Source organism: Balaenoptera musculus, chromosome 13 (genome assembly GCF_009873245.2).
Source record: "Balaenoptera musculus isolate JJ_BM4_2016_0621 chromosome 13, mBalMus1.pri.v3, whole genome shotgun sequence".
Lineage (NCBI taxonomy): Eukaryota > Metazoa > Chordata > Mammalia > Artiodactyla > Balaenopteridae > Balaenoptera > Balaenoptera musculus.
In genome coordinates this window covers 41,510,247-41,536,193 of record NC_045797.1, presented here as the reverse complement: position 1 = coordinate 41,536,193, position 25,947 = coordinate 41,510,247, and the positions used below count along the sequence as shown (strand labels likewise).

Here is a 25,947-nt window from a genome sequence, read left to right as displayed (position 1 = left end):
TTCTCATTATACAGAAAATATTTTCTTTGTTCAAAATTTAAACAATGCAGGGAAGAAGGAAGGAAGGGAGAGATAGAAGGAGGGAAGAAGGGAAGAAGGGAGGAAGGGAGGGAGGGAGGAAGGAAGGATCCATCGGTAATTTCAATTCTCAAGAGTAACCACTTCTGAAGTTCTGGCGATTTTTCTTTCAGAAATATGCCTTTAGACATAATCACATACATATGCACACACATAATCTTACAAAAATATGATTTATTATACAATTGACCCTTGAACAGCATGAAAGCAAGGGGCTCTGACCCCATCCATATATAACTTTATAGTCAGCCCTCCATATCTGTGGTTCCAAATCTGCAGATCAACCAATGGCAAATCATGTAGTACTGTAGTATGTATTTATTGAAAAACATCAGTGCATAAGTCAACCCAAGCCATTCAAACCCGTGTTATTCAAGGGTTAACTGCATATGCAATTTTAGCACATGTACTGTTATTTCCCTACATTCTTTTTTTTTTTAACTGTTTATCTCCCTCTACTTCCTCAACCATCAAATAAAAAATGTTGAGAGACTGCTGTGCATATTTTTTCACTTGTTTAACATTTTTATTTATTTATTTATTTATTTATTTAGGCTGCATTGGGTCTTGCTGCTGCACGGAGGTGTGAGGGCTTCTCATTGCGGTGGCTTCTCTTGTTGTGGAGCACAGGCTCTTGGCGCACGGGCTTCAGTAGCTGCAGCACACAGGCTCAGTAGTTTCGGCACATGGGCCCTAGAGTGCACAGGCTTCAGTAGTTGCAGCATGCGGGCTCAGCAGTTGTGGCACGTGGGCCCTAGAGCAAGCAAGCTTCAGTGGTTGCAGCACATGGGCTCAGTAGTTGCAGCGTGTGGGCTCTAGGGTGTGCAGGCTTCAGTAGTTGTGGCACACGGGCTCAGTAGTTGCAGCTCATGGGCTCTAGAGCACAGGTTCAGTAGTTGTGGTGCACGGGCTTAGCTGCTCCACGGCATGTGGGATCTTCCCGGATGAGGGATCAAACCCATGTCCCCTGCACTGGCAGGTGGATTCTTAACCACTGCGCCACCAGGGAAGTCCCAACATTTTTATTTTTAATAGACTTTACTTTTTAGAACAATTACAGATTTACAGAAATACTGAGAAGACAGTACAGAGAATTCCCATATACCACACACTCAGCTTCCCCTATTAACATTTTAATTACTATAATATACTGTTATGAGTAATGAACCAATATTGATATGTTATTATTAATTAAAGCCCATAGGTTATTTAAATTTCCTTAGTTTTTACCTAAAGCCCCTTTCCTCTTCCAGGATCCCATTCAGGATACCACATTACACTTAGTTGTCAGGTCTGATCTCTTAGGCTCCTCTTGGCTATAGCAGTTTCTCAGACTTTGTTTTTGATGACCTTAAGAATTCTGAGGAGTACTGGTCATGTATTATTTAGGATGCTGTATTAATCAGGGTGCTTCAGAGAAATAGAACCAATAGGTGTGTACATGTGCAGAAAGAGATTTATTTTAAGAAACTGGCTTTCATCATTATGAAGACTGACAAGTCCAAAATTTGCAGGGTGGGCCGGCAGGCTGGAGACCTGTGGCAGGAGCCAACATTGCAGCTCAAGCTGAAAAGCCAGTGTTGCAAATGAAGTTTGAAGGTGGTCTGCTAGGGAATTTCCTCTTGCTCGGGAGGTGAGCCTTTCATTCAATTCAAGCCTTCAACTGATTGGATGAGGCCCACTACATTATGGAGGGTAATCTGCTTTCCTCAAAGTCTACTGATTTAAATGTAAATCTCACTGAGTCATGACCAACACTGCCATGAAATAAAATAAATTAGGAGAGGCATGAGTTGTTTCTTGAAACTTTTGTTTCATTTATGTAATATAAATACACATATTCATGCACATTGTTTTGTGATATAAACTGTCCTTATTTCTTCCTGTGATCCTACTCAGAAATGAAACTAATTAAACTGTCAAATAAATAAATAAATAAATAAATGTAAATCTCATCCAAAAACACCTTCAGAGAAACATCCAGAATAGGCCCAGTCAGGCTGCCACACATAATTAACAATCAAAGATGCCTAAAAAAGTGAAATGTTTGATGTTTTTCTCCTGATAAGACTGGGAGTTTGAGTTATTGAGAGGAACACCACAGAGGTAAAGTGTCATTTTCACCATACCATATCAAGCATATATACTAGCAACATGATTTATGATTGCTGATGCTGGCCTTGATCACCTGACTGAGGTAGTGTTTGTCAGATTTCTCCACTGTGACATTACTCATTTTTTCCCCCTTTCCATACTATACCCCTGTGTTTCTCTGACTTACCCTCACCAATGTTTTGTTTTCCGTTTTTGTCTTGAGTACTTCCTTACTTTCTGGCACTACAAGATGCTCCAGACTCATCATCTCAGGTATATTTCCTACCTTGGTCCTAGAATCAGACATTTCTCCAAGGAGCCTTAGTTCCTTTTATTGAAAAATGGTATTAGAAACCAAGATCTGGGCAGTAGGCATACTCATGGCTACTGGGGTGGTATTTCTTATAAGCTTTCTCAGCTGACAGAGCAAACAATATAGACATCTATATAAACCTGTACACATACACAAAGCTTTAAGTATTTCAGTATCTAACTATCTACCTCTACATTAAGCTAAACATGAGTTCATACTCATATCTTCAACTCTAATCCATTACCGTGGGTTATTCTAGCCTCCTCCTCTTGCTTATCTGTAAATTCCCACTCCAGCAGTAAGAAACCAGGCTTGCACCATCTGCCATCCATTTACTTAATTGTTCCATTCCAGTATGCATGCAGAGCAATATCAGAATTGTTAACCCATATTCCCATGGGAAACAACTTTATCAACTAGAGTACTTAGGTGCAGTCTCATTTGCCTTTAGACTTAAAGAATCCACTTATTTCCAAAGATATTTTATGGATTTGCCTCACTTTGTTTATCTAGATATCTGATAAAGATACAAAAATAAACTCCATCATTTTTGAAACTTTTATTTGAAAAATAAATGATCATGTAAGACCTGGCAAGTACAGTGTTTGACTCTTTAGGTTCAAGATTTAAAATAGTTTAAATGTTACATATTTTTATAATTTTAAGAATGATTCAAAGTTCCTATGTGTTATAAAACAAAATGGTTGCAAAGCAATTAAATACGATTATTTAAATCGTATTATTATAAATACGATTGTGTACTAAACAACTAGATTTTGTTTTTTAGTTATGGTATATTTTAGAAAAGATGGCTTTGCTGACCCTGAGCTGATTATTATACTCATATAATATGGGTAGAACAATGGACTTTAATTATGGAAAGTGTCAGGAAATATTTTCCCCTTTCTTTGTTACTTTGATGTCTTGGCTTGAGCCTATGATCCCAGTGTCTTTTGAACAAAGAAATAGGGAACCAGGACCACTTTAATAAAGGGTGGTTTTTAATATATTTACAAATATACAAAGAAGGCATCAAGGAAGGCAGTTCAATGGTGGTCAAAGTTCACATAAGAAAAGTGTCTCAGTGGGATGGCAATGTGGTCCCAGTGGGGTCCAAGCTCTCAGGAGGACTCATAAACAGATAGTAGCTTCTTTGAATCAGGAGATTAGCCACATTCATGTAGATTGAGTAATAAGAAAATATTTTGAAGATAATGAGAGCCAGCTTTCTCTATTTTAAAGAAACTTCCCTTTTGTAATTAATAAGTATTTTGTAGATAGGTACTTTGAGACTACGTAAAATCTCATTCCTCCTTACACTTCTCATTGGTTTTAGCATGTATTGTTGTTTCTTGCCTGTACTAATTATAAATTTGATGGTTGCCAAATGGTGACTTTCTAATTCTACATATTCCACATATATTAGTTCACAGTCTAGTCTAAGAAAGACCTTTCTCTTCTCCTTCTTTATTATTCATTTATTAAATTTTATCAGTGTGGCCTCAAAGATTTGTTTCATTCAATTGGTTACAATCTCTTTTTATAATTGTTTATTTTCATACACAAAATATCTCATATTTGGCCAACAGGAACTTTTTCAAGCTTCCTCTTGTATCCTTCTGAAATATCTTCACCATGTTTTGAGAATCTCCATACTTTCTGGTTGAATACGTTATTTCAGGCTCATCTTCTTCATCCCCTGCCTTGACTCTAGAACCAACAATTTCTTTCTCCTACAAGCAGTGGTATTTAGAAAGCAAATTTTGCACACTGCTTGAGGTGTCACAGAGCTAAGAATATACTTATGCTGCATAAAAATACATCCACATATACATATGTACATGCACATTTACATCTTAATTTATATTTCAAATTATCTAACTGAAAACTAAGAATTCACAGCAATACTTCTAAACCCAATTCAATATCAAAGGGTTCTTTCTAGCTTTCCTCCATTCCATATTTGTACCTTGTTTCTCTGACAGTGAGAAACCTGGCCCTCATATCCTCAAAATATTATCTTTTTTTTTTTTTCAATATACATGAATGTAGTCAATATTCTGACTCCACCTTAACTAAATGATCAACGTAAAACTCACCAGTAATGGGTCAAAACGATAACTTGTGCCAGCAGAAACAATGTAAAGAGGAGACCACAGCATCACTTTCATGGGGGTATTCAGGCTCAAAACGTATAAGCTGGGTCTAATCGGTTTGTGCCTACCCAAATTGAAAGTTTACAAAACATCTGACCTGTAATCCTCAAAAATACAGAAAACATGAAAGCTAAGGAAAGAGTGAAGAACTATTCCAAGTTGAAGGAGACTAGGAAAAACATGACAATGGGATGCAACAGATGATCCTACCCTGGATCCTTCTGCTATATAGGAAATTATTGAAACAATGAGCAAAACTTAAATGGGGCCTCTGGGTAAAATACAATATTGGAGTTCTTCATATTATTCTTACAACTTTTCTGTATGTTTTAAGTTGCTTTAAAAATATTTCAGTAATATTTTAATTTGAACACATGGTTTAGTGTGTAATATACAGCATAGTATGGCATATCAAAGCTAATAAACACATGTTGTACATGATACAAAGGTAAAGCTAGTAGCTCAAACAGGAAGAAAATGGATTTAAAACATTTATAGAACAAGAAAATAAAGTTAGAAGTAAACAGAAAAACACTGAATTTAATAAAACTTAAAATGTTTCTACTTTGCCATTAAATTGGGAAATTGTTCTCACTTTATCTTCATGTTAAACAATATAATATCTATACCAGTGTCCATATTTTGATCTCTTACATCAATTTCAACATAACAAAGTTAGACATTAATTCCATGGATGGGTATGAAAACTCAAGATATGCCTGGAAATTTTTATTTCAACATATTAAGGAAGCTATCAAATATGATTGCTATTGGTGTTAAAAAGAACAAACCATCCTAAAGGACTTCCCATTTCCAGTTTTTGATAGACTGAGTATTTGAATAAGATAGAAGTATATTCAACTGGAGAAAGTTGAGTCTATAAAAACCATTAGTCTACAATGTTACATAAAAAGTTATCAAATAGAAAAATGTTTGCTAGCCGTAAGGCAAATATACCCATCTAAAGGAAATGGTATGCTCAATTACCTAAAATATAAATTAGTGACTCATAACTGCAATGTATCATTCCAATCACAAAGGTCAGGTCACAGACAGTGGAAGCAAACTTGTTATCATGGTTTGGGACAATAAGACCAAAACAGAATAGAGAGTCCAGAAGTACAGTCATAGGTATACAGACACTGGTTTCCTACAAAAATATCATTGCAGTGCATTGGGGAAAACAGCTTCATCAATTGAACATCCATGGGAAAAAATGACCTTTGGTCCCTAACTTACAGTGTAAACAAAGAACAATTCCATTGGGAATTGGGAATTCCTAATAGGAAATGTTAATAGAAAATACACTTGTTAACATACTTATTAATACTTTAGCTTAACAGAAAAGTTTAAACAGAAAAGTAAATTTTTTTAAAATTCTATAATAAAATATAGGAGAATATCTTATGACCTTAGCATGGACAATATTTCTTAAGTAAGATACAAAAAGCACTAATCATAAAGGAAAATATCAATTCAGTCAAACATCAGTAAATTAAGAACTTTTTATCAAAAACACCAAATGTCAAAGGCAAAACACAGAACAGGAAAAGATATTTGCAATACACATATTTGACAAAGGATTCCTATCCAGAATCTATAAAGATCTTCTACAAATTAATAAGAAAATTACAGAAAATTACCCCCAAACAGCAGAATACACACTCTTTTCAAGTGCACATGGAATACTGTCCAGGATAATCACATACTAGGCCACAAAACACAGTCTCAATAAGGTTAAAAAGACTGAAATCATATCAAGCATCTTTCCTGACCATAACAGTGTTCAACTAGAATTTAGTTAAAAGAAAAAAGCTGGAAAAGACAAACATGTGGAGTCTGAACAAGATGCTACTAAACAACCAATGGGTCACTGAAGAAATCAAAGAGGAAATAAAAAAATACCTGTAGACAAATGAAATGGAAACACAATGTTCCAAAATGTATGGGATAGAGCAAAAGCAGTTCCAAGAGTGAAGGTTATAGCAATACAGGTCTACCTCAGGAAACAAGAAAATTCTCAAAGAAACAACCTAACCTTACACCTAAAGGAACTAGTAAAAGAACAAAACCAATCCAAAATTAGTAGAAGGAAGGAAATAATAAAGCTCAGAACCAAAATAAATGAAATAAAGACTTAAAAAGTAGAAAAGATCAATGAAATTAAGAGATGTTTTTTGAGAAGATAAACACAATTGATAAACCTTTAGCCAGACTCATCAAGAAAAAAAGAGAGGGCCCAAATTAATAAGTTCAGAAATGAAAGAGAAGTTACAACTGACACCACAGAAATACAAAGGATCATAAGAGATTTCTGCGAATAATTATATGCCAACAAATTGGACCACTGAGAAGAAATGAATATATTCCCAGAAATGTACAATCTTCCAAGACTGAATCAGGAACAAACAGAAAATCTGAACAGACCCATTACCAGTAATGAAACTGAAAACAATAATTTTCAAAATTCAACAAACAAAAGAGTTAACCATCCTTCTCAAACTATTCTAAAAAATTAAAGAGGAAGGAATGCTTCCAAACTCATTCTTTGAGGTCAGCATCACTCTGATTCCTAAACCAGACAAAGACACCACACACACACACACAAAAATTAGAGGCCAGTATCACTGAAGAATAGAGATGTAAAAATCCTCAACAAAATATTAGCAAACTTAATTCAATAATACATTAAAAGGATCATATATCATGATCAAGTGAGATTCATCCCAGGCATACAAGGATAGTTCAGTATCCACAAATCAAGCAATATGATACACCACATTAACAAACTGAAGAATAAAAATTATATGATCATCGCAATAAATGCATAAAAACTTTTGACAAAATTCAACATCAATTTATGATTAAAACTCTCTACAAAGTGGGTATAGAGAGAATACCACACCAAAATAAAGGCCATATCAACATCATACTCAAGAGGGGAAAGCTGAAAACATTTCCTCTAATATCAGGAACAAGACAAAGATGTCCATTCTTACCAATTATATTTAACATTGAATTGGAAGTCCTAGCCACAGCAATCAGACAAGAAAAAGAAATAAAAGGAATCCAAATTGGAAAGGAAGAAGTAAAATTGTCACTTTTTACAGATGAAATGATATTATACTTAGGAAACTCTAAAGACTCCATCAAAAAACTATTAAAATAAATGAATTCGGTAAATTTTCACAATACAAAATTAATATACAGAAATCTGTTGTTTCTATACACTGACAACAAGCTATCAGAAAGAGAAATTAAGAAAACAATCCCCTTTGGTGGACCAGGACTTTCCATTTTTTGTTCATACATTGTTTTCTACCTCAAGCATATGTTTTTGTTTGTTTGTTTGTTCATTTGTTTGTTTTTGCCACACAGCTTATGGGATCTCAGTTCCCCAACCAGGGATTGAACCCAGGCCACAGCAATGAAAGGCCAGAATCCTAACCAGTAGGCCACCAGAGAACTCCCGAGTTATTTTTACAATAAAAGAAAAATGAAGATTGTAAAAAAAAAAAAAAGAAAAGAAAAGAAAACAATCCCCCTTACAATTACATCAATAAGAATAAAATACAGAGGAATAACCTAACCAAGAGGGTAAAAGGCCTATATTCTGAAAACTATAAGACACTGGTGAAAGAAACTGAAAACAACACAAATGGAAAGATATACCATGCTCACAGATTAGAAGAATTAATATTATTAAAATATGCATGGTACTCAAGGTGATTTACAGATTCAGTGCAATCCTTATCAAAATACCAATAGCATCTGTCACAGAACTAGAACAAACAATCCTAAAATTTGTATGGAACCACAAAAGACCCCACATAGCCAAAGAAATCTTGAGAAAGAAGATAAAGCTAGAAGTATTACACTCCCTAATGTCAAACTATAATACAAAGTTACATTCATCAAAATAGTATGGTACTGGCACAAAAACAGACACACAGATCAATGGAACAGAATAGAGAGCCCAGAAATAAACCCATTCTTATATGGTCAATTAATCTATCACAAAGGAGGCAAGAATACACAAGGAAGAAAAGACAGCCTCTTCAATAAATGATGGTGAAAAAACCTGGACAGCTACATGCAAAAGAATGAACCTGGACCACTTTCTTGCATCATATATGAAAATAAACTCAAAATGGATTAAAGACTTTAATATGAGACCTAATACCTTAAAACTCCTAGGAAAAACCATAAGCAGTACACTCTTTGACATTGCTCCTAGCAATATTTTTTTGGATCTGTCTCCGCAGGCAAGGGAAACAAAAGCAAGAATGAACAAATGGGACTACATCAAACTAAAACACCTTTGCACAGTGAAGAAAACCATCAACAAAATGTAGAGTCAGCCTACTGAATAGGACAAGATATTTGCAAACAACATACCTGATAAGGGGTTAATATCCAAACTATATAAAGAACTCATATAACTCAATGTTTAAAAAACAAATCTGATTAAAAAATAGGCATAGGACCTAAACAGACATTTTTCCAAAGAAGATATGCAGGTGGGCAACAGACACATGAAAAGAAGCTCAACATCACTAATCATCAGGGAAATGCAAATCAAAACTACAATGAGATTGCACCTTATACCTGTCAGAATAGCTATCATCAAAAAGACAACAAATAAATGTGGGAAAAGATGTGGCAAAATGGGAACACCAACATTTGTGCACTGTTGGTGAGACTATAAATTGGTGCAACCACTTTGGAAAACAGGATGAAGTTTCCTCAAAAAATTAAAAATATAACTACCATATGATCCAGCAATTTCACTTCTGGTTATTTACCCAAAGAAAACAAAAACACAAATTCAAAAAGATATATGCACCCCTATGTTGACTGAGCATAATTTACAACAGCCAAGCTATGGAAGCAACCTAAGTGTCCATTGATAGATGAATGGATAAAGAAGATGTGGACTATATATGCAATGGAATATTACTCAGCCATAAAAAGAACGAAATCTTGCCATTTGCAACAACATGGGTGGACCTGGAGGGTATTAAGCTAAGTGAAATAAGTCAGACAGAGAAAGACAAATACTGTATGATCTCACTTGCATGTGGAATCTTAAAAAACAAAACAAACGAAAACAGACTCATAAATACAGAGAAAGAAAGGGTGGTTGCCAAAGGGGAGAAGCAGGGGGCATGGGCAAAATAGGTACACGGAATTAAGAGGTACAAACTTCCAGTTATGAAACAGTCACAGGGATGTAATTACAGCACAGATGATATGGTCAATAACACTGTAATAACTGTGTATGGGGACACATGGTTACTAAACTTATCATGGTGATCATTTCGTAATGTATTTAAATGTCAAAATCACTATGTAGTACATCTGAAACTAACAGAATATTGCTTGCCAACTATATTTCAATTTTAAAGAGAAAGGAATTTACAGAAAATAAAGAAATGGGCAAAAGACCTGAAAAGGTACTGCACAGAAGAGTTTGTCCAACTGGCTAAGAAGAAAATGAAAGGGTATTCAAAATGATTAGTTATCAGAGAAACACCAATTAAAGCCACAACGCTATACAATTACACACCTATGAAAATGGCTAAAATCAAAAGGATTAGCAATATCAAGTGTTGACAGGTATGCTAAACAACTGGAACACTCAAGAACGGCAGATGGTTACATGAATATGTTCAATTTATAAAAATCTTTTGAACTGTGTATTTAAGATTTATGTATTTTAACATACATATTTAAGTTATACTTAATTATAAAGGCTTATAACAATTCCTTATCCATTCTAAAGTGATTACGTTTTTTAATATTAATATTTCCCATCCAAAGCATCATATATATTTCCATTTGTTGCAAAGCTGTTTCACAATTATGATTTTTTTCTTTCCCACAAAGGTCCTATATATTACTTACAACATTAATTTAATATAGGACACCTGCCTGAATGGAAGAGTGTCTGTCACTCCACCACAAGATGGGTTGTGGGGATCAGCATGCACCTTTAATTTATCAAATTGGTCTTCTCCTCACTTCTTCTATTTTATGCAAAAAGTAGTATAAATAACATGTAAATTTCTCACTTGAGACAATGAACAAATTTTAAGATGACCTAAAAGCTGATAAAGTCCTGAATTCAGATAACATCAATACAACTCTGATGTAATTAAATGAATTTCAAAATAGATTTAAAGCAATTAGGCTGCTCATAAACTTGATAAACCTCATTATAAATTTCCAGAAATGACTATGGGGTAGCTAATTGATTTTAGACGGTGTAGAAGCCCAAAAGTATAAAGAAAATCACCTGAGTAAACTCCATTATGTTAAAACAGAAACACTTAAATGATAGAGAGTGCTATTCATGTCCAACTCTAATAAACATTGAGAAGGGAAGGAAGAGAAGAGAGTTGAAGCAGCTGAATTTGACCTTGTTGTTCTGAGGGTGGAAATGTGAAGAGAGATAATATATACAGCTTAAAAAAGTGGTGCACACACAAACACCATTTAAACAAGAACTTAAATTTCCAAAAGATATTTCATTAACATAAATATTACTAGAATGCTATAGACAAATACAGAAATCAAACATGCAATAATTTTTTAATTCAAATAATTTTTTAATCAGTGGAAAAAATGCCATGTATTTCAAAGCAGATAGCTTCCCACCAAAATTTAGAAGAGTCTATATATTCTATGAAGCATAATAACTGAGACCAATTCAAGAAACAGGAGATGTCACTGGGAGCTCCTCAAGGGCAAGGACCCAGTGAACACTGTAGCATATGGCACACACTAGCTGAATGAGTAAAAGGTGAGATCATAAGAAAGCAACTAAAAAAGGTATGCTGAAGATGAGAAACTGTCTTCTACTGGGTAAGTTTACTACTTCCATTATTAGGCTGGGGTCCCTCCACTACTTAGGCTACCTCTTTAATCCTGCTTTTAAGAACAGGAAATCAAAACATGAAACATTGGCAAACTGATCATTCACTCAGTTCAGAGTGAATTTTTAAACGTGTAAAAAATTGATTTCTTTCAAATAACAACACAGAGCATAATGTGTCCCTTCCTCACGGACAAATAGGCACCTATTAAAAGATCATGTATAGCTTGACCAGGTTTTGATTTTAAAAATCTACAATATAAGAGTTAGAGGTCTGCTTTAACATTCAGGGCTCCAAGCCCCGTTTCTTTATAGTTTATAAGATGTCCAAGTAAGAACCTTACTGAATAAAGGAACAAAATAGGAGAAAACATCCCGCAGAAGCTAGTTCTCATGAAAATGCCTCAAATACCATTAACGGATTTACTGCACTAATCCCATAAACTGATTTGGGATTAGTTTTTTGGAAGGTGAATAGGGCAGATTCATATCCCGGTTGAAAGCTTCAAGCTAGGAATCCATTTGGACATACTCTGTTCTTTATTCCTTCTGAGTGTCGCAGCCACTTGAACTTGGCTCAGTGAGAATCTAGAAGAGTTGCCTTGAGTCCATGTCTCCTCCACTTGCTCTTATACTCAAATAGAAGCCACCCTCCAGGACCTCTGGTGAGCTCTGGAGATGAAGTTAGGCCACGACAGCGGCCTAAACATTCAAGATGCAATCTGCCAGGATAATTAAAGTATGTGCTTCTTTTAAGGACAACTTTTCTCTTCTTTGATATATACTATTATTCTAGGAACCAGCAAATTTGAAAAATATGAAAGTTTCAAACTTTTCTTAGTACTATAAAGTCGTGAACCCAGGCATCTCATATGTGGAAAAAGCAAAGAGAACCTCTGCAGTATTGTGGTCTGCAGGTTGCATGTTTTTGTACATACATGTTCAAAAACACTAACTTGTACATTTTGCTCTTATATTTTCATCTTCTTGAGTCTGAAAGGTTCCTGATGTTTAAGACTCCTCTATGAAAATGTAAAAAATTCACTTGAATAGCAAATTTAACGCCCTTGTCAGCTAACTTCCAGGTATCATATCAGAACGCCAAAGACACAGAAGCAAGGAGTGTTATGTCAAGAACAAGGGAAACAAGGGGCTGGAATAAACTTGTTTATATAAATTGGAAAATAAGGTCTAATTTTTTTCTCTCCTTTAGTTGAAACTGAAGTCATGTTAACGTTGATGCCAGTGAAAAGTTGGTCGCAAATACACTAATCTAGAGGTAAGGAAATAACTTTCAAAACTGGTCTTTTCCATGTTCCGCCCCCTTTCTGACTGTCTAACCTTAATGACTGCTCCCTAAGAATAATGAGAAATAGCCCTATCTTACTGCTGAATAGTACATATTTGTTTATAAAAGGTTCATTTTTTTTTATGCTGTATGGGGAAGAAGCTCTAGTATAAAAACAAAATTCTCAAGAATTAGCATCACAAATAGTAGAACACTTCTCAATATAAAGTGAAATAAATTCAAGACTGGGGTGGTGTTATATACTCACAGTTCAAAACATAGCTGAATCACTCTATCTTCACAATTAATGAATATCTGAGGATAGAAGAGCCTTTGCAGGGATTTGCAGATAACCGCATTCAAATATGAAAATAATTTCTGCATCTTATTCAAAATAACCATTCCCATCAAACTTAAAGTGTATTTCCAAATGTATATTATCTGATAGGTTGGCAATGTCTTCTCTTACGTATTGCTGCAGTAAGAATATTGGCAGGGGAAAACTATTTTGGAGGTTGTAACAGTCCTACAGGGGAAACTATCAAATCCTATTTCCACACTCTCCTATTATTTTTTGTAATGAATTCAGCCCCTTATTTTACCTATTAGTTCTTCATTCCTCATCTTTCAAGCTCTACTAATAAGAAGGCTGATGCACATTAACCACTTGAAGAACTAGTTTTAACCTATTCTTTGCTCTCTATACTCAATACCTGGATATTCTGAATTAAAGTATGAAAGAAAACCAATCAGTAAATACTTACACTACTGTCTCAATGACCTCAGAAACCAAATAAAACACCAACTCTACACTTTAGCACTCATGGTTTATGCATTTGTGCCATACAAAATAATTTTAACAGAGAATTTTATGGTAAACCAAAGGAGCTACAAATTGAGATAGGGAAGGCGGTCAAGGATAGAAACATGAAAAGGAAACCTATGACTCAGACCTTAGAAACACACAAAAACTAAGCTAGGCAGCCACAGGACGGTTTTGTGTGGGATTATTTTTACAACGGTGATGAATTAGTATACCAAATATTCAAGTATGTCTCTACATCTTCAATTAAAGTAAACTTCATTTTGGAGCCCATTCTCCTATTTCTAAAAGTAATTTTTTGATATTTACAGTGCTTAATATTTACTTGGGTTAAAAATATTTATCCCAAGTTAAATTATTTTCTATAATTATATTTTAATACATGATAACTAATTCTTATATTACTTACTATAAAGTATTTTTAGATTTTGAATAATCAAAAATAAAAATAAATGTTGGCTGACATAAATTTAGGAGTCACAGCTCTGTGACTATTATACATCCATTCATTGTTAGTATGGAAACTGTTTACTTACTAGAGTATTCAATTAGCTCAAACAAGGGTCAGGAAACTATGGCTCACAGGCCAAATGCAGCCTGTGGCATGTTTCTGTATGGCCTGTGAACCAAGAATGGTTTTTACATTCTTAAAGAGGAAGGAGGAAAAGGTAGAGGGGTAGAAAGATGAGCAGGATGAGGAAGAGAAAAAAAAAGGAGGCAGATATTGTATGTGGCCCATAAAACCTAACATATTTACAGAATAATGTCTTTTACAGAAAATGTAAATGTACCAAAAAATGTACCAAACCTAGATTACCACCTTCACGCAATAATCCAGAAGAAAAACAAGCCTCTGTGCTAATAACTATGAACATAACATATCCCTTTAATGTTATGTTTACATAATACATATGTAATCTATGTTCTCAAGGCTTTCCCATACTATTATCTCCACTTGTGCTCTCTCATGTAAATTTGTCAAACTGAATTTGTGAATGATCAGTTCTCAAGCTCCTTACTAAGCCTCCACCATTCACCCAGTTGGGTCAAAACGGTGCTGGAGAATGTGGCAACTCTAAGTCGTGCTTGGACTCAGTCACTCTCTGCCTCTCTGCTCCAGTGTCCTCTATTGGAACATCTGGTTTCAATGACTTAAGCATAAGGCTTAAAGCCTCTTGCTACCGAGAGCATCTGCAATCAACCCTAGCTTTTCCCAACCCTTTGTTTAGTGGTATGTTAAACCTCTGAACCTGTCATTAGAGAACTTCCATTCTCTGTAACCCTATTTAAAACCAGATAACTTCACTTTCAGCTGCAAGTTGGTGAGATAGCAGTGTCATCCAATAGCTTGCCAGGTTACTCCCAGAGATCTCATCTCTACAGATTGGTGAGCCAAGTGTCCCAATGTTTAGTTCTTTTACTGAAAGGTAGCCATTTGAATTCAAGGGAACCTAAGTTATTACCTATACTTCTTAAATTGTCAGCATACTGTCCCTTTTCTTTTGATAAAACATATCTTAAAGTAACTTATCTTTCACTCTGGGGCCCAAGATTCAAATCTAATTCAAGTCACCATATGTATTACCCCTGACAGTCAGTTAACAGTCCAGATTCAAAACATCACAGAGATGTTTGGGACTCAAAGTCCACCCACATTATCAATTTTGATTTGCCTGTAAGCTTGTTGGAGAGGCATGAAACCAAAGTTATCCTAAAGCCTAGGATAATGGGAAAATGGCCACCAAGTAAAAGTTTAAATATACCAATATGGACAAGTTTGTAGTTGTGTAGTTGCTGTTGATTATTGGGACTTGAGGCTCTGCCAGTAATTCACTTGGGGCATCAAAAATACCATGTTTAAAGATATTTAGATATCCATCCCACCTGGTATAACAAAGATGTCTTCTCTAAAACTTTTTTAATTGATCTTTATTCATCCAAGAACTGGGCATAATGTAAAGAGTCATAAGTATGGCTGGTTGGAAATATATCTTTAAGCCTTTTAAACATAATATTTTATGCATATACTATTTTATCAAATTTTCTCACACTGAATTTCTGACAAGTGACATATTCAGTAAGTTGTTATGTATCCTACATGCAAGTCACTCTTGTAGATATACAGAAATTCCAAATATGAGTAAGACATTACACTGTTATTAATAGATTTAAAATGTGGGCCAAATTATATATGAGCACAACTATATACAATAGAAACAATAAAACTAGTAGCTTAAAGATGATGCGAAGTTCTATAATGGTTCTGAAAATAAATCAGATTTTGAACAGGAAAAGAATAGGAAATCCCTCACAGAAATCTGTGTTAAGGCCTGATAGACCAGTAATATTCAATTAAAAAAAATGGATCAGAAAGAATTCTTAAACCAAGAGAATAGCAAAAAAAAAAAGAATTCTTAGACCAAGAGAATAGCAGAGCATACCTGGGAAAGTATACTTGACTACAACACAGGAAACGTTAGATAAGGAAAAGAGGGATCAAATCTAATAGGGAAGCTTGAATGACTCACTAAGCAGCTTAGAAATTACTCAGTGGCCAATATGAGATCACTAAAGTTTTCTCATAATGTAAAGATATTATTTCTTCAAAATATTTGTTGGGTTCTTCCTCTACATCAGGGCAGACACAGCCCGTGAATTTAAGGATCTTGTGGTCTAATGGAAAGACAGGAAAAACAAATACAATGTAAGGTGATATAATTTATTATACACCCATTTATGATAAAATATCTCCAGAAAGTGGGCATAGAGGGAACCTACCTCAACATCATAGAGGCCACATATGAGAAGCCCACAGCAAACATCATTCTCAATGGTGAAAACCTGAAAGCATTTCCTCTAAGATCAGGAACAAGACAAGGATGCCCACTCTTGCCACTATTACTCAACATAGATTTTGGAAGTCCTAGCATGCAATCAGAGAAGAAAAAGAAATAAAAGGAATCCAAATCAGAAAAGAAAAAGCTGTCACTGTTTGCAGATAACATGATACTATACATAGAAAATCCTAAAGATGCCACCAGAAAACTACTAGAGCTAGTCAATGAATTTGGTAAAGTTGAAGGACACAAAATTAATGCACAGAAATCTCTTGCATTCCTATACACTAACAATGAAAGATCAGAAAGAAAATTAAGGAAACAATCCCATTCGGCACGGCAACAAAAAGAATAAAATACCTAGGAAGAAACCTACCTAAGGAGACAAAAGACCTGTATGCAGAAAACTATAAGACACTGATGAAAGAAATTAAAAGTGATACAAACAGATGGAGAGATATACCATGTTCTTGTATTGGAAGAATCAACAGTGTGAAAATGACTATACTACCCAAAGCAATCTACAGATTCAATGCAATCCCTATAAAACTACCAATGGCGTTTTTCACAGAACTAGAACAAAAAATTTCACAATTAGTATGGAAACACAAAAGACCCCAAACAGCCAAAGCAATCAAGGAAAAAAAAAAAACAAAAAACCAGAGCTGGAGGAATCAGACTCCCTGACTTCAGACTATACTACAAAGCTACAGTAATCAAGACATGGTACTGGCACAAAAACAAAAATACAGACCAAAGGAACAGGATAGAAAACCCATAAACCCATGCACCTACAGTCAACTAATCTATGACAAAGGAGGCAAGGATATACAATGGAGAAAAGACAGTCTCTTCAATAAGTGGTGCTGGGAAAACTGGACAGCTACATGTAAAAGAATGAAAGTAGAACACTCCCTAACACCATCCATACACAAAAATACACTCCAAATGGATTAAAGACAAAAATGTAAGACCAGAGACTATAAAACTCTTAGAGGAAAACATAGGAATCTTTTTTGACCCACCTCCTAGAGTAATGAAAATAAAAACAAAAATAAACAAACGGGACCTAATGAAACTTAAAAGCTTTTGCACAGCAAAGGAAACCATAAACAAGACGAAAAGACAACCCTCAGGATGGGAGAAAATATTTGCAAATGAATCAACGGACAAAGGATTCATTTCCAAAATATACAAACAGCTCATGGAGCTCAATATCGAAAAAACAAACAACCCAATCCAAAAATGGGCAGAAGACCTAGATAGACATTTCTCCAAAAAAGACATACAGATGGCCAAGAGGCACTTGAAAAGAGGCTCAACATCACTAATTATTAGAGAAATTCAAATCAAAACTACAATGAGGTATCACCTCACAACGGTCAGAATGGTCATCACCAAAAATTCTACAGACAATAAATGCTAGAGAGGGTGTGAAGGAAAGGGAACCCTCTTGCACTGTTGGTGGGACTGTAAACTGATAGAACCACTACGGAGAACAGTATGGAGGCTCCTTAAAAAACTAAAAATAAAATTACCACATGACCCAGCAATCCCACTACTGGGCATATACCCAGAGAAAACCATAATTCAAAAAGACACATGCACCCCAACGTTCACTGAAGCAGTATTTACAACAGCCAGGACATGGAAGCAAACTAAATGCCCACCAACAGAAGAATGGATAAAGAAGATGTGGTACATATATACAATGGAATATTACTCAGCCATAAAAAGAAATGAAATTGGGTCATCTGTAGAGACGTGGATGGACCTAGAGACTGTCATACAGAGTGAAGTAAGTCAGAAAAATAAAAACGAATATCGTATATTAACGCATATATGTAGAATCTAGAAAAATGGTACAGATGAACCGGTTTGCAAGGCAGAAATAGAGACACAGACGTAGAGAACAAACGTATGGACCCCAAGCGGGGAAAGGAGGGGGTGGGATGAATTGGGAGATTGGGATTGACATATATATATATATACACTAATATGTATAAAATAGTTACCTAATGAGAACCTGTTGCATAGCACAGGTAACTCCACTTCACTTCGCTGTACAGTAGAAACTAACACAACATTGTAAAACAACTATACCCCAAGTAAAAAAAAATTTATTATAGAAGTTGGCAAAAATTGTCTTCAGTAAAATAAATCTGAAAACAACTAATTAATTATGCAGAGACAGATAAAAGGGAGAGAGGCTACAGCAATGAGAGGCAGTGGGGTGCCCTGGAGAAGCATCTAAAGTTTGAAACTCAATAACTCTAGATCTGAATTGCAGCACAACCACTTATTAGCTGTGTAACTTTGAACAACTTGCTTAACCTTTCTTAGGTTGATTTTCCACAACTATAGGATGAGTTAATAGTGCTTACCTCCTAGGGACTTGTGACCATTAAATGAGATAATGCATGAAAAGCACTTGGCATTAAGTAGGCAATCAGTAGTGGTAGTAATTATTACAACATCCCAGGTGAAAGGTAATGAAAGCGGCAGTGGGGTGCTGGCAATGAGAACGTAAAGCAAAGAGTGGAAGGAAAGTGCACTAGAAAAGCACACTCTGTAGCAGTGGATCTCAGACTAGGTTGTGCCTATTTTAAACAGCACATGTTTCCTTGTCTCATCCAAATAGATTCTGATTCAAGGAGGGAAGGTTGAGAAAAACCAAGTGATTCCTGGTTTACAGTCCAGCTTTTGAGAAACACTACGCTACAGGACTTGGTTGCTGGCTGGATGAAGGAGAAAAATAAAAGGATTCAAAGATGCTCAGAGCAGGTGTCATTAATCCAAAGATAGTGATTCCTCAAAATGCTAAGGGATAGAATTCAAAGAGTTTAGGAACCACCCTTGGATATATGTTTGTATAAATGTTTGCTGAGAAGAAAATCCACAGCCTTTATCAGATACTCAAAGGGATTTCTATTCCAAAAAGTTTTGTTTCATGATTTAGAGATTGTGGTTTACCTGGGATAATGTTTAGCAATAGAAATGGAAAAGTCAGAACAACTTGGTCAGTCTGGGATGCATCTTGCTGGCAATTGATTATGTGACCAGGTATTAGGTATAGACTCTGTTCTGGAAGGTAAATTAGGAAGCATCTGTGGAAGAAAGAGGAGGAGGAACACCATAGGAATGGGGGAAATCTTCAGAAGGAAAAATGAGGGGAGAAAATAGAAGGTGTCCAGACCTAAGAATCTGGATAACGGCTACACAGAGTAGATAAAGAATGAGTCGCCAGTGGAGGAGACCAAGAAGTAGAGATCTGAGTTCAATCCGGAAAGCCAAGGGAAGTGAAAGTTTCAAAAAAGAGAAAAAGGTCAACAGTGTTAAACAGCGCAGAAAGCAGATACTGAGAGCCAAGAGGAGACCAAGAAGAAGAGATCTGAGTTCAATCCGGAAAGCCAAGGGAAGTGAAAGTTTCAAAGAAGAGAGAGGGGTCAACAGTGTTAAACAGCGCAGAAAGCAGATACTGAGAGCCAAGAGAAGGGTATTAGAGTTGCTTATTCAGTCATTAGCAACTTCAGAAGCATAATTTCCCAAGAGGCGATTGGGGTTGGGCTGCAAAGGGTTAATGAAGGAATGAGCGAGTATTAATTAAAATACTTGTTCTAAGTTCATAAATTACAACATTTTCTCTGAATAAGACAGGACGTAAAGTCCTCTTTGAATTCTCATCCCACTGAAATTCTGTTTAAATAGCTTACTCTAGCAGCTAAAGACCCACAACCCGGGGCGGGGGAGGGGGAAGAAAGACCACTCGGGCGCAGCCTTAGGCTTAACAACTTGAGTTTTCCATTTCCAAATGACGACTATCCCCAGTAGCCACAGAGAGTGATTCAAAAGCCAATTACTTCTGTGTGCCTCTATCCCCTTCCTGGTCTGATCTGTGGTGGAAGGCTAAGCACAGAGGGAAAACGTCAAATAAAACATTTGCTGTCTCCATAAAATACCCTCACATTACAGGAGGATCATCCTGCTTCTTTGAACTAGCTAAAAACTGACCTTCCCTAGCTCAGAACTGCCTGTAAGAGTCCCAGGACAGGTTGTTCTGACATTCTTTTAACATCATCTCATCATCACAGCCAAAACTAATCACAAGAATATTACCCGTTGACAGGTGCATTTATTCTGTCAATTAAATCAGATGGTTAAATCAAAATGTGCCCCAAATCTCTCTTGTTTGCATTATCCATATTGGCGTTTCTTGGCCATGGTTCATTGCTGGCTGGAAGTCATCCAGCCCCCACAGAGTCACTTTGCAATATTGTGCCAGCAAGTTTCCATGCTCTGCGGCAGCCACTCCGGTGAGGCCAGAACAGCACTACAGGACTGACCTGGAATGTTACATTGCTTCACTAAGATTTATTAAAAAATGGAAGGAGGAAGACTTAGATCAATGTTTTTGGAATGGAAGAGGATATATCACCTCATGGCTAAGCACAGGCAACACGTGGGCAAATGAAGCAAAGATGCTAAAGACAGGCAGTGAAAAAGGCTAAAGGAAGGACAAAACCAGCTGCATGCCTCCAGCTTTCAGCCGCTTTTCTAAAACTCCCCTCCACCAAAGTGACCAAAGAAAAGCCTGAGGACTGACTCTTTCTGTTTTTAAGACCATTTCCCCAAGAAGACATGCAAGTATACCCATGACGAGCAATGGAGCCTAAATTCCGAAACATGTTCCCATATTCCTAGAACAGGGAGTGAGTTTACGCAACATTTTGGCCACAGTCACCAATCACAATGTGGCATATGAAGGACAGGTCTAGGATTTTAGTCCCTGGTGTACAGTTGAAGTGCCAGGATATTTTGGCTCCCATTTCAAAATCCCTTGCTTTTCTCAGCCAGTGTTACCACTGAAGCATAGCTATAAAGACGCTTGCTTTTTTGTAGGATGCATTTGAAAAGCAAATAGTTCTGCTTTGGAGAATATGAAAAGAAAACACAAAACTGAAATGGAGAGGTAACGAGTGAAAACAATCTAGGATGTGAGTAAGAGGTGACCTGTCAGACTATAACAGTAGAGTCACTGGAGAATGTCATGTCTTCTAAAGGCATGTTTGGGCAAAACTGCAAATTTCATTCTGTGCATTATCTACCTGAAAGGCCCTAATGGCCTCTTGGAAACATTTCAAATTGTCAAACAAACATACATGTAGACTACCGTTTTAAAGCTCACAATTGCATTATCTCGCTCAAATGTCAGAAAGTTCTCAAGTTCTGTGAACTGTATTTAGCTTTTATGTCAACGCACATTATCTACCAAAGGAGCTGAGATGATTTTCCACAATGTTTGGGCTAAATACAGTCAGTGGCTTTCGGGAGGTTTGGGGGGTTTTTTGGACAAGCTTTTTAGCTTTAAAGCACGGCATGAGATTTTAGTTACTCAACTCTCATTGATTCTAACGGTTCAGTTCCTATATACCACTTAAAGAGTTTAGATCTATGATTTATTTTTGAGGACAGTTACAGTTAATCAGATAAATATCTATTCTGGCCAATCTGTAAGGCAGGTATTCTACCCACTTGAGAGAAGCTGTTTTGTAGATCTTTATTTGAGCACTTCTTAAAGAAAAACGTTATGTTCTACACCCAAGAGAATTATTTGATCTCCAACTTAGCTAATCAGCATTTAGGACATGGACTGCATATATTAAAAACAGATATTAAGATTGTCAGGGGAAAAAAAGCCACCAAATATGCACACTAACCAGTTTGAAGGATGTATCATCCAGGAGTTCTGTAATATCACTACAAATTCAGCAATACTAAGTTGCTCCCTGCTGAAGAGGAGGAATGGGAGAAGGATTCTAAAGGACCAGGTGCAGAGCAAGGCTGAGTGTACACTTTACATAATTATTTCTCAAGGATGTAGTCAATAATCAAATAGGACCTATTTCCTGAAGTCTAGTATACAATTTTTTAATGTGAAAGTGATGGTTAAAATGTCTCTCAGATGTTCCACTGGCCAGGCTAATATAATAGCCACAACTGAAGAGCCAAGTCTAAAGTCAGATGTGAGTGCTGTATCAAAAGGTACAATTTACCGTAGGCTTTTTGTGTTCCAGGCATTGTATGAAGTGCTCTGCGTATGTTATCTTATTTAATATTTGCAACAAATCTGTGAAGTATGATAACACCCATTTAACAGATGAGGAAACTGGGACTCCAAGAGTTTCAGTAATCTGACCATAACATGTAAGTAAAGAAGCCAGGATTCAAGTTCAAGTTCTTCTGACTCCAAAGCCTAAACACTGAACCTCTATATTCTACTGTTATCCTTGGCCATGCTTGGTGTATCCAGATAGGATGGAGATCAATGATTTTATGACAAATTGCCTAAAATTTTACATCCTACTAAAATGCAGAAAGGTATAGTCCCCTTGCATGAGGAAACTATTCCTGAAAATTCAAGAATTCAAATTCTAACTCAGAAGAATATAGAAGAGGAGGGAGTAGGGGAAAGGGCGAGGGGAAGGGAAAGAAAAAGGAAAGAAATTAATGTTACAGTAAACTGAGACTCTTAAACTTAGCCACAGTTCTGATTTTGATCATTTTGTAGAAGACTGAGATCTACCTAATTCCTTTCTTTTTGCCATTAAACCCTTGGTATTTTCAAGATGTTGTCACACATTCAAGCGGGAAAAAAATGGTTGACATGATTTCAAATCAATTAAAAATTCAGACTCTAATAAATAGTTTACTCTTTCACAAGGTTCTTGGTTACTAATTTGGGGGTATTCTACTAGCACATATGGTTCTACTTTATCCTACCATACTTTAATCTTTCTATATATACATTGTAATATGTCTAATTAACAGTATATAAATATATATCTGTTAGTTGAGATGAAATTAAGAAATCCCAGGTTGTCTCAATCTTTAAAAAGTCAACCAAAGCTACCCACTGAGAGAATCTTCTTGTTCTGGGTTCCCAATCCTGGGTACTCCTTCATGAATATGTCTGCTTAAGTTGGATTCTAGCACTGAAGTGGATCTATCTCTAATACAACTCTCAAGAGCATTTGACTTTTGCCCTTTCCAGTTCTCACTCTTGGTGGAAACATTTTCAATTCCTCAAGGTTGACTGCATTACTTTGTAGCACATCCTTAGTTTTAAAAGAAAAAAAATTCAATTCCTTTCTTCCGCTTCTTTTTTTTTTTTTTTTTTTTTTTGGTCCATCTCCAATGTGGAAGCCACTAACCTATTTTTTTTAAAGGACTCACAAATAAAACTTGCCTTATATTCACTCAAATGGTGATGGTATGATCTCATTACCAGCCAACACCATTAAGTGCTCTCCCAATTCTACACATCTAAATCTTCTCTACAGTTTAGAACTTATTTCAATTCCTACCTCTTCCATCAGTATTCTTTATAGAGACTTTCCATAATGACCTCTTTAGGTAAATGATCTTCCATAACCTCTCCTTTTTCTAACCAGTTACGGCCGTCTCTGTCTTTATCAAATACTCTATTAGGACATTCAACTGGGTACAATTCAAGGTGGAACTGCTCTTTGTTTGCGTGGCTCCCCAAAATACAAATCTCTCCATGACAATCATAAACTGAGAACAGACTTTGTTTTGTATTTCTTTCTTATGCTGAATTCAATATCCTAAGAAAAAAAATGTAAGTCCTTAAAAATTTACCAAATATGTTTCTGGCATGTTGTGAATACAGCAGTGACATAAAAATAGTCGTTGAGTTCAAATACAATCCTATCCCTTTGGGTGACTTCAATTTTCAAGATTCAGCTTCCTGAAGAAATCTCTTCCATCTTCAGATTATTGGCCACCAGGGAAGAAAAATTTGTTGAAAGCAACACCTTCACATTCGAATGACCACTTTATGTAGGTATTCACACTACCAAAACCCTCTAAGAACACTGCATCCCTAGAGGTTAAGCTGTCACTAAAGAAGCTGCAGAAATGTGAGACTGGACCACTTGAAATGTGCTTCTGTGTTCTGGCTCTGGTTTATCCAGTATTCATTTTGAATGTGGTTGACAACAGACATTGGAAGCTGACTTAAATGAGTATTTATAAAACCCTTACTAGTGGTTCTTATGCTTTTGTGAGGGTTATCAGTCCCATTAAGAATCTGATGAAAGCTCATACTGACTGAATAAGTCAGACAGAGAAAGACAAATATCATATGATATTGCTTATATGTGGAATCTAAAAAAAGGTTACAAATGAACTTATCTACAAAACAGAAATAGAGTTACAGATGTAGAAAATAAACTTATGGTTACCAGGGGGTAAGGAACCGGGGGTGGAGGGATAAGTTGGGAGATTGGAATTGACATATACATACTACTATACATAAAATAGATAACTAATAAGGACCTACTGTAAAGCACAGAGAACTCTACTCAATACTCTGTAATGGCCTATATGGGAAAAGAATCTAAAAAAGAGTGGACATATGTATAACAGATTCAATTTGCTGTACACCTGAAACTAACACAACATTGTAAATCAACTATACCACAATAAAAATTAAAAAAAAAAATGCAGCAGCAAACCCTAAAATTCCTAAAACATGGCCCATGCTTTAATCAGTTTACATAAACCTACTCAACTCAGACTTGACTTTTATTCCTAAGGTCAACTAGGCATCACATCAATGTCAACGAACATGAAAAGAGAGAAGAGGCCCCTGGAATACAGCCAGATTTTTCAGATTCCATCCCATTTGAGTCTTTTTCTTTGGGTTGAGCCTCGTTATCATTAATTAGTGACTTCACTTGGGAGTAAATGGGTATCAACCATCTGACTTCCATTTGTCAGAAGATTCCTGATAAGAGCAAAAAAATGAATGCATGGTAAATTCTGGACTACCTGCGCTCCCCCAAGGGCTTGGCATATGACTAAGCAAATATACTAGCCCAAAGAATCCACCTTTCCAAACGAATGGGCCTGGGTCCAGAAAACACAAATCTTATAAGGTTGCCTGGACTGCCAGCTGCCTCAATTTTAGCACAACGATTTAATGTATTTTAAATAAATGTAACATAAGGAAAAAATGCTTTGTACAAATTGGTCATCTGTTGTTTTTCTGGCTGGCACCATGATTTATGTAATATATCAGTAGAATGACATCTCTCTATCTGTGTCTTGGATAACAAAGTACATATGCAAGTTTCTTTATAGTGCTTTAACCCCCTGATGACTAGAAAGGTCCTACTGACAATTTATTTCTTACATAGCATCTAAGTAAGTTAAAGATGCTGTCGAGTATTTGAGTATTTTATTCTTGCCTGTTTCTACTCTCCTTTTCCTGGATACCATCATGTTCCCACACTCCAGGCTGCAGAATTATTTTTCTCCTTGTGTACAGAAGTCAGCACTCAAGACTTGGGTGATATCCATCTCTACTCAAACTAGCATTAACTAAATTTTCATAATATCCCAAATTAGTCTTTATTGATTTAGTGCTAATTATAAGGGCCACATGTGTATATTTACT

The 25,947-nt window shown here is 35.9% G+C and overlaps 1 pseudogene; it reads left to right on the top strand.

Moving 5' to 3' along the window:
* The first annotated feature begins 19,701 nt into the window (after positions 1 to 19,701).
* LOC118905756 overlaps positions 19,702 to 25,947 on the top strand; it is a 35,250-nt pseudogene continuing 29,004 nt past the window's right edge.